Genomic DNA, 10,382 nt, shown 5'->3' with positions numbered 1-10,382 from the left:
AAAATTAACAATATTTATAAGATAAAAACCAAGAAAACAATGCTTTCAGTCTATGGTGTTTTACATATTACAGGTGGTACAGTAAACACCTGGAGCTTTAGCTACATAGCCTAGTCAAGCCCCTGATTCATGTTGACTCTTGGTAGCACATGGAGGGTGGGTATGTTGTGGCACCTCAGTGAAGGGCAGGTGTGACAGTCTTTTAAATGGATCAAGTATTAATCATTAAAAGAAAGGACAAGGCATCAATTCGCAGGACCCCAGGGAACGATTCCAGGCCTTTTCTTTTAATTCCACAAGTTCACCTTTATTCTATGAGCGGGAATATGCATATTGAACAGTCTGCAATCTTGGCGGTCCATCAGAAAATTTAATAGGCTCCTCAGAGAAAAGACAGTCACCTTGACAGTTGCTATTATTCAAATGTAAACAATAATGAGAAAAAGATAGCTCGGGACACCTTCCCCCATTCTTAAACTCGTCCTTGATGGTTAATAATGTTACAGTTCAGGCAGCTGAATATACAGTGCTTTTCAATTGCTCTGCAATAGATCCTCAGTGTAGCCAGTTTTCCAACCACACCGCCTGCACTACACGGATATGTGACACTCCACTTCTCCAAACCAGACAGCAGGATCAAGCAGCGCAGGCTAACCACAGTTCCCATTGACTCAGCAGTCTAACACACACAAAAAACACATCGACTGCCTTAATAAGAACAAGGGAAGTCTATCCTGCGCGGCACACACAGCGAGTTTGGAAGGGAGCATGTTGGGACATGGCTGGTGTGGTTAGAGAGGGACGTCGGCGGGCCGGGATCCAGCAGAAATAGCACCGTAATGCGGCTGCCTTCACCCTGGACCTCCGTCATCACCTGGCAGATGGAGAACCATTAAAGCCATGATCAATACACAACACAGACTGCAGCAGCTGAGCCCGTGCCTGGAATCTATCACGGCCTTTGCTTGCCTATAGTCCATAGTGCCAGACAGCAGGAGCCCTGAGACATTTAGGATCAGCTTCCATCTGTCTCTGCTTGTAGACATTGCGTGTCAGAAGGCAAAACTGTTCCAAGAATAGCACTTCTACAAAATTAATCATTGTGAATATGCTTAAAGAGATTTCATATTTATGTTCTGTTGGCTCTAAGGCCTGTTTTACAGCGCATGTAAGCAAAGCAGTAGCTCAATGCAGCAAAACAGAACTGCAGCTTTATACAAAAAATAAATTAATTATTTTAATACTTTATTTAATTTTTGGTTTTATTATATTTTTATAATATATTATATATTTTTTTATTTTCAATAATTATTTACTCTTTATTTCATTATTCCATTTATTGTTTTAATAATTTGTATTTTTATTTCTTTTAATTTTTTATTTAATGATTATTTAATTATTTTTTTAATAATTATATTATTATATAATATTTATCTTATTTTAATTATTTGTTCTAATAATTATTATTTTATTTTAATATTTTATTATATTTTTTGTTTAATGCTAATTTAATTATTTATACAGTTTCTATTAAGTTACATTATTATGTTTCGTTTTTCTATTTATTATAGTATTGTATTGTGTATTATTTAATTTATTATTTACTCATTTATTTGTTTGTTATAATCACATTTTTACTTATTTTAATCTATGGTCCCCCTAGAACTCCTTTGTGGCCCTCTAGGCACCCCGAACCCCAATTTGAAAACTCCTGCACTAGGCCACTAGAAATAAGTGGGCTTCATTTTATGTTTATCAAAAATAGCGGTAAAATTATTTTTAAAGTAATTTTTTTTTTAATTCTCAGAAAGGGTGTATTAAAGGGTTAGTTCACCCAAAAATGAAATTTCTGTCATTTATTACTCACCCTCATGTCGTTCCACACACATAAAACATCGTTCATCTTCAGAACACAAATTAAGATATTTTTGATGAAATCTGAAGGTTTCTGAAACACACGGGCAGCAATGCACCTTTTGAGGTCCAGAAAAGTAGTAAAAACACGGTTAAAATAGTCAACGTTACTACAGTGGTTCAACCTTAATGGTACAAAGCAACGAGTTTCTTCAGTTGCTTCATAACATTAAGGTTGATCCACTGTAGTAACGTGGACTATTTTAACCGTGTTTTTACTACTTTTCTGGACCTCAAAAGGTACAATGACGTTGCTGCCCGTGTGTGTTTCAGAAACCTTCAGATTTCATCAAAAATATCTTAATTTGTGTTCTGAAGATGATCAAAGGTCTTATGGGTGTGGAACGACATGAGGGTGAGTAATAAATGACAGAAATGTCATTTTTGGGTGAACTAATCCTTTAATCCAACTGTGACCATATTATATTGGTATTATTTTAAAATAAATACAGATAAGGAGCTGTGCTATGAAAGGCATAGTATAATGTCCAGTTATTTCAGACTTCTGTCTATAAGGAAAATGCTTGCTTAGCATTGCCAGGATCCACTGTAACACCTGCCCTGCAGTGTACTGAAGAAGAAAAAAAAGCAGATTTGCACATGCATGCACACGCACACACAGCACATCACTGTCGCAATCTGCTACAAGTCACCTGTTATGGCAGCATAATTACTTGCTGCTGTGCCAGGCCCTCATATGAGGCTCCCCTCAGTGTCGTTATGAGACAGGTGGCTGAGATAACCATGACTCTGACTGACTCAATCTCAGACCTGCATTAAATGCGGGAACAGCAGTCCAGGGAAGCCACTGCATCAACATAACACAACAGGAAAAGAAACCCTGCTGATTGGGATCTCACTGCTGGAGACAAAGGGACTCTACTTAAAATATAACATGCATTTTCTTTTTGATTAAGGCCAAACCACTCAAATATTGACCAGGAGGGCGGCCGCATAATGGATAACTTATTGCTGACCCCAGTATGACCCGCATGATGAATGATAAGTAGCATGGCTGTTAAAGTGCTTTACTTCAAATATGAAATAACATATCTGGGTAATATTTCTTTTGACAGATAAGAAATTGAAAACCAGTTAAAGCCAGGACTATTACTGTAAATTGGATCGATGTAATACATACATTCACATATAAATTACCATTCAAACGTTTGAGGTCAGATTTGTTTTTTAAAGAAATTATTTTTTTATTAAATAAGGATGCATTAAAGTGTTCAAATTAGTTCAGCTTTGCCATCACAGGAATAAATTACATTTTAAAATATATTAAAAAAGAAAACAGTTGTTTAATTTTACAATATTATATATACAGTGCTCAGCGTAAATGAGTACACCCCCTTTGAAAAGTAACATTTTAAACAATATCTCAATGAACACAAAAACAATTTCCAAAATGTTGACAAGACTAAGTTTAATATAACATCTATATAACTTATAACATGAAAGTGAGGTTAATAATATAACTTAGATTACACATTTTTCAGTTTTACTCAAATTAGGGTGATGCAAAAATGAGTACACCCCACTGAAAGTCTCTGGAGCAAAGCTAAATTTTAGACTACAAATGTCTAATTTAACAAGAATTCAACCACAGGTAAGTCTAATTATTCATTACACAGGTGTCCAGCAGACAGTTGACTATAAAAGGGTGTTAAAACCCCTTCCCATTTCATGCTGTCAGCAATGGCACCACATGGAAGAGAAATGTCACAAGACCTGAGAAAGAAAATAATTTCTTTACACCAGAATGGTGAAGGCTACAAGATCAGCAAAGCTTTACTTATTAGTCAGAATACTGTAGCAAAAGTGGTACAAAAATTTAAAAAAGATGGAACTGCAACCATCTTACAGAGACGTCCAGATTCTCAACGGAAGTTAACACCTCGACAGGATGATGAGAAGGGTTGGTGAGAATCGGCATGCAAGTTCACTGCAGTTATCTAAAGAAGTAGAAAGCCAAACTGGGGTGACTGCAGTGTACTGTTTCAAATATGTTTTTAGTACTTTTATGTATCTTGAGAGTTTCAATGGCTTTGCTCTCTATAGAGGCTTCACTGAGCCATTGGATTTCATCAACAATATCTTAATTTGTGTTCCGAAGATGAACGAAGGACTTACGGGTGTAGAACGACATGAGGGTCAGTAATAAATTACGTTATTTTCATTTTTGGGTGAACTAACCCTTTAATGCATCATGTTTCCTTCCGGAGCATCAGTGAATGTTTGAACCTTTTTTAATAGTTGTGTTTGAGTCCCTCAATTGTCCTCATTGTGAAAAGATGGATCTCAAAATCATAGTCACTGCTGGAAAGAGTTCAAATATGCAACAAAAAAAAAAAAAGATGCTGGAAAACTGAATAATTTTCAGGACCTGGACGATTTTTCCGAAGAGCACTGGGCTGTTTAACTGCTCAGGACAAACAAGGGACTCATGAACAACCATATTTGTCATGTGGACTAAACGTAAACATCTTTTTTTGTAAAATATCTTACTCAGGATAGTACTAAATAAAAAAATGACATGCGTTTTGTATGATCCCTCTCATTTTGTTAAAATTATTCACATTTTCACAGATTCTGTAAGGGGTTCACAAACTTTTAAGCAGCACTGTATATAAACACACACACACACACACACACACACACACACACACACACACACACACATATATATATAGCTTATACTCTAACAATTTTGTAAGTGTCATTTTCTAAAGACATTCATAACAGCAATAAAAAATAAAAAATAAATGCATTTATATAGCCTACCTTAATCTGATTTTCTTTTAAAAATTAGCAAGGATATTAAATTTAATTAAACAATCATAAACTAAGTTAATGGCTGCCCTCCTTCTACAGTGTTTTCATATGGGATCCCCTCTGAGGCCTCAGTGTACCCACCCAGCTGTTTGAAGAGTGCGCCCCATTGTTTGCTTATGCATTGTTTTTTTTCATCAGGTTAAATGAAATTCAATATGGAAGTCAAATATGTGAGGATGCTCATTCAAGCATAAAAGCACTTCTACATGTTTGTTGATGGAAGCCTATATTTGCCTCAAACACACACACACACTTTAAAATCATTGGCTACAGCTGCAAACTCAGGCTGTAGGATGGATACAAATGGGCTGGAAGGAAGTGTGTCTGGGCGCTGCACGTCTGGCTATGCCTTTAGCAGCTGCTCTTATACCTCCTCATGTGAAACAGTTCCACGACAATAGTCTCACTTTCCCAACTCAAGCTAATGATAAACACGCTGGCATCTGGGAGGTTTGATAGCAATTCCCAGCAGTGTCATCTGCAGAGATGTAGAGATGCCAGAGGCGGCATTGAGGGAGAGAGAAGCACAGAGATAACAGAACCAGCTGCTGAAACAGAGATCCTACTTTGGGCTCATCTCTCTCCCAGAAAAGCCAGATCTGCCCAGTCAAGCAGGCTTATGGACTCAGTGTGCTGCAGAGAGATGTTAAAAGAACAGTACCTGGTCAATACAGCATGCAGTGAAGGCACTGGGGCCTCAGCAAAGCAATTTTTCTTGGTAAGAGCTAAAAGTACAGAGAATTTCACCCAGAAGAAAGTCACTCACAATTTCCCTACAGAGACATTATTGACTATTATTGTGCAGATTTATCAGACTAATGTACGTTACTAAACAATACATTTAAACATTTTTAAAACATACTGGCATTACGCAGCAAGAAATTTCCAGTATGAGTAAACTGAATGTGTGTAGAATACCTGTGATTTAAGCTAAGAAGATTTTTTAACATTTGTGCAACAAACAAAGACTATAGATATAGAATGACGTTCACTCCTGGACGGCAAGAATGCATTAAAGGTATTCGGTTTTCAGTAGGAAAGGTGTCATTTAAGTGGCCCCTAAAGTAATAATTAACCATTTTTACAACGGAAGTGATTCAATCAAAAACCAACTTTAGCTCGATAATAATTTTCCTATTGTCACTGTGAAGCTGCTTTGAAACAATATGTATTGTGAAAAGCGCTATATAAATCAAGATGACTTGACTTGACTCCTATTATTTATTAATGGAAGAAACTGCAACGCGCAATATGGCGGAATACGTCCCGCCTTCTAAGTAAAAGAGCCAATCGCTGATTGATAAAGTCATGCAGCTGCAGTTAGAAGCTCCGGGTCCCATAGAAAGTCGAGACTTGTGCTTAGGACTGCACATGCGGAGTGGCTGGTCTAGCCTGAAAAATAAGCTTTTTTAAACGCTATTTGAGCATAAGAAACAACATTTATGGGACAGTTCATGTCAGATTTTGTTGCTGATTTGAGTTCGCCAAGCAGTTCGTGAGATTTCAGGAATCCCCCATTCAAATAGATAGGACTTGGTCTTGGATGCCCATAATAGCTGCCCAGAGGCATTGCAAATATGGCCGCCGAGTGAACAGACTTTCCTTGAAAGGGACTGGTTCAAATCATGTCAGAAAGATTGTATTTACGAGTTGAACGCACATGGAAGCCACCACAATGTCGTAATTACGAGTGGGAAACTTTCTTGGAGCCTCAAGTTTCTGAATTGTATGCGTGTCTGTGAGAAAACATGACAGACATAATTGATGCATCATCTGTATTGACATAAATTTGTTGAAATAATTGTTTAATGTATTATTTTTAAGTTGCATGTACAAAAAATGATTTTTTTTTAAAAGTAAAAATATAGTAAGTAAAATTAAAACACTCCTGATGAGCATTATTTGTCATTTTGTAGAAATGAAGATAGAAAACTGATTTGAACATACCTAAAGTTGTAATTATGACAGATTATGAACTTCCCAGGAGCAACCCAGGTGAAAAAAAGTACATTTCTATAATGTACTTAAAGTGCTCTATTTTTGTGCACTAATTTTCTACTTAATATACTAAAAATTCTTCTTTAGTACTTCTTAAGATAATCTTAAGGACATCTAAGTGTACTCAACTGTGCTATTCTGAGACGCCATGAACTAAAATGTGCTTTTAACATACTATCTCTGTATTTAAAAAATTTATTTAGATACTACTTATAACCATTTTAACCCATAGTGTACTACAAGTGGTAACTAAATATATTTTTTAAATACAGAGATAGTATATTAAAAGCAAATTTTTAGTTCATATTTCATGGCATCTCAAAATAGCACAGTTGAGTACACTTAGATGTTCTTAAGATTATCTTAAGAAGTACTAAAGAAGAATTTTTAGTATATTAAGTACAAAATTAGTGCGCGAAAATAGAGCACTTTAAGTACATTATAGAAGTGTACTTTGTTTTCACCTGGGAACTGAACTCACCAAAAGTTCTGTTCTGATTTATGAAATTATTTTATAAGCAGAGCAAATGCCCTAATGATGTTTTATAAACAAAGTTCGGGAGGAGCATGTTCAGATAATTAACCTAATTAACACGGGAGGAGCACATTCAGTCAATCAACTTAATTATCAAGATAAGAGGTATACAACAGACTTACCTCCGTTCTATGACAGTTTTCCAGCATCCCTCCACCACCCCATCTCCTCACTTCTAACTATTCCTATTCTAACCTGGGATGGGAGAGTATTCTGGGTTTGGGTCAAACTCCAAGCTCGGAGCCCTCCCGTCGGACAGCACACCAAATACGCATAACCTTTACCCTGTTTAATTATATGTAAGTCTGAACTCGTGAAGTGGTCAAGAGCATATTGATTGTATTGTGGCTTAATTTAGTTGTGTAACTTTAATTTGCTTAGTACATTTTGTTTTTTTGTGAATCTATGGGTCACCATAGAGGCATGCGATTAATGACTATAATATTCACCTGGTATATAATAACAGCAAAAAAAAAAAAAAAACACAACAACTGCATTATTAAAAGATGGACCTGAGCTGTATATCTATACTTGAAGGTGGGCTCTTTAGTCTAGTAAGTAACCACCTTGCAAGCTGCAACCATCCACAACACCCTATCATTTGCAAAGCAACTACTAAAAACTGCTCCGAACACCCTAGATTTGAGGTTGAATCTTTTGCACAAAAAAGAACCAATCACAATCACTAGTAGCTTAGCATAAACCATATAAATCATCCCTGACTGATCATTTAGGACTGATCTTTCAGTGTGCCCTTGGTTGATCCTGTTGGAGAGATCCATCTCTCTCCTGTTTGCCTGCTGCCAAGGAGATGTGTGAATGAACAGGGAAAATTACACTCTCTGAGACCCTGCTAATGAAGTCATCTCCCTCGGCCCAGCCAGCCAGTCAACTTTTTAATTAGTAACTAATCAAGGCAATACAGAACTCACCAATGAGAAGCGGGCTGGCCTACACACACAAACCTGCCTTAGTCCCTACGTTCCTTCTTTCCCAGCGATAATATTTACCGACTCCTCTCCTTTGGCAGCGTGGGTTTAGATTACGTTAATTACTTGGGCCTTAGATGGCATTAGTGAAACGTGATCTCCAGTGTATCGGCTGTACAGAACTGTTGGCTTGTAAATAGAAAACCATAGGACGCTAAAAGGGCTTAGAGCTGCTCTACTGTCTGAATGCAGGGACACCGATAGGGGAAGTGAAGTCAGAGCAGCTGCCTCAGAGAGCAAACACAAATACACAAACAGCCCCCAGGAGATACATCTGACACTGCGTGAACACAATCTTCCCTTCAATCATTCAGCTTAAACTCATGCATGCAGGAAAATTATGTACAGTGAATATGGCTATTCTGGAGAGGACCTTTAAATGAGACACAGAATAGTGTATTGGTCAAGGAAGGAGGGAATACATCACTAAATACAAGGAAAAATACATTCCTTTTGATTGGTCAGTGGTCAAATATATTTTGTATGATACTTCATCAACAGCCATTTATGATAACTATTTATTTTTAGCACGCCTTAAAAACTCTAGTGTACACTACAGTCTCCAGGCTCAAGACATCCCAGACGCCAATATTTTAATGATTCAGAAAAGATGAATCACTGTCTGGCCAACTGAGATATCAGTATGGAGATAAAGGTTATTTTATCAAGATTTACCGGTAGTAGCCTACCACAACACACCGTGAGTGTAGGCTATATCGGCACTATTTGTTTTTTGCTTTTGAGATCTTATACAGCATTTGGACCCTAAAATGGTGACATGGGAACAATCGGACAGCTGTGGCAGATTCGTTTCTCACATATAACTGAACTGTCTCATTTTTTTACATAGGCTAATAAAATTATTTGGGGCATGAGAATAGTAGCATTCCTGTTTTGCGATTCTGCTACTTTAAAGGCACAATATGTAAGATTTTTATATTAAAATATCCAAAACCACTTGCACATTTTGTTCAGCTGTGTACTTACATTATCCTAAATGTTTCCAAGAATTTGTAAATTCAGAGAAATTCACAATTTTAAATAGTGCCCGTCCCTCCCTTGTCACCTGTCAATGACGTAATTATCCTTGGTTTAGTAACCATGTCAACAGATGCGACAGCTGCTTAAAGTCTAGCGGCACGCTATTGTTGTTTCATTCAAACATTATGGACCATGGCAAGCAAACTTTGGGACAAAAGGATAAATAAAACGAGGATCAATATCGGCGTGGCGTTTTCGAGATGGCGAGAGCCTTAATTGCGACAAACTTTGACTTGACAGAGACGCCGCTCTTGCATGTTATTAGACAAGGTGAGCAAATGTAGGCTACATAAGACGAATCAATGTTATATAGTTCAACACGATGAAATGTTACAATCCAACTGTCTCCATTGACTTTGTATTGCGTGAGGCTGCCTCCTTGTCATTTCTGACTTATAACAAAAAACAGTCTAAAAGCTGCTATGTGACATGGTGTACAGAAAACAAGCTAAAAAAAAAAATCAGAACCAAAAACCCAGAAGTTTTTATAAGGTGTCGACCCAAAAAAACGCGTTTAAGGACTAAAAAGTGGATACAGGCGATTGAGACATGTCATATTACTATGAGAACTACGCCCACTGGAGGGGAACATAATCAGTGACAGGAAATATAATATATAAAACTGACATTTGGATATTTGACTTAACAGTGACTAAATGTTTACTGCACAAGTAGGCTTACTGAGGCATACTGAGTGTCAGGATCCCAAAATTTACCCATTCTTCCTGCTGATGCTTCACGTCTTATTGCCTGTATCCACTTTTGTCTCCTTAAAGGCTGGCTTTTACGGTTCGGTACCTTATAAAAACTTAGTTCTGGGTTTTTTAGCTTGTTTGCTGTACACCTTGTCACACAGCAGCTTTAAGGCATTGTTCTGTTTTTTGTTATAAGTCGGAAATGACAAGGAGGCAGCCTCACGCAATACAAAGTCAATGGAGACGGTCGGATTGCCCCCCCCCCCCCCCCCCAGTGTGGGCGTGGCCTAAATGCGCTCTGTCTCTATCGGCATGACCACAGACATTATAATAAACACTAGACGCCCTATTGGCCGCTGGACCGTACGTCAA

Source organism: Ctenopharyngodon idella, chromosome 3 (genome assembly GCF_019924925.1).
Source record: "Ctenopharyngodon idella isolate HZGC_01 chromosome 3, HZGC01, whole genome shotgun sequence".
Taxonomy (NCBI): Eukaryota; Metazoa; Chordata; class Actinopteri; order Cypriniformes; family Xenocyprididae; genus Ctenopharyngodon; species Ctenopharyngodon idella.
Note: the sequence above shows the minus strand (reverse complement) of the source record.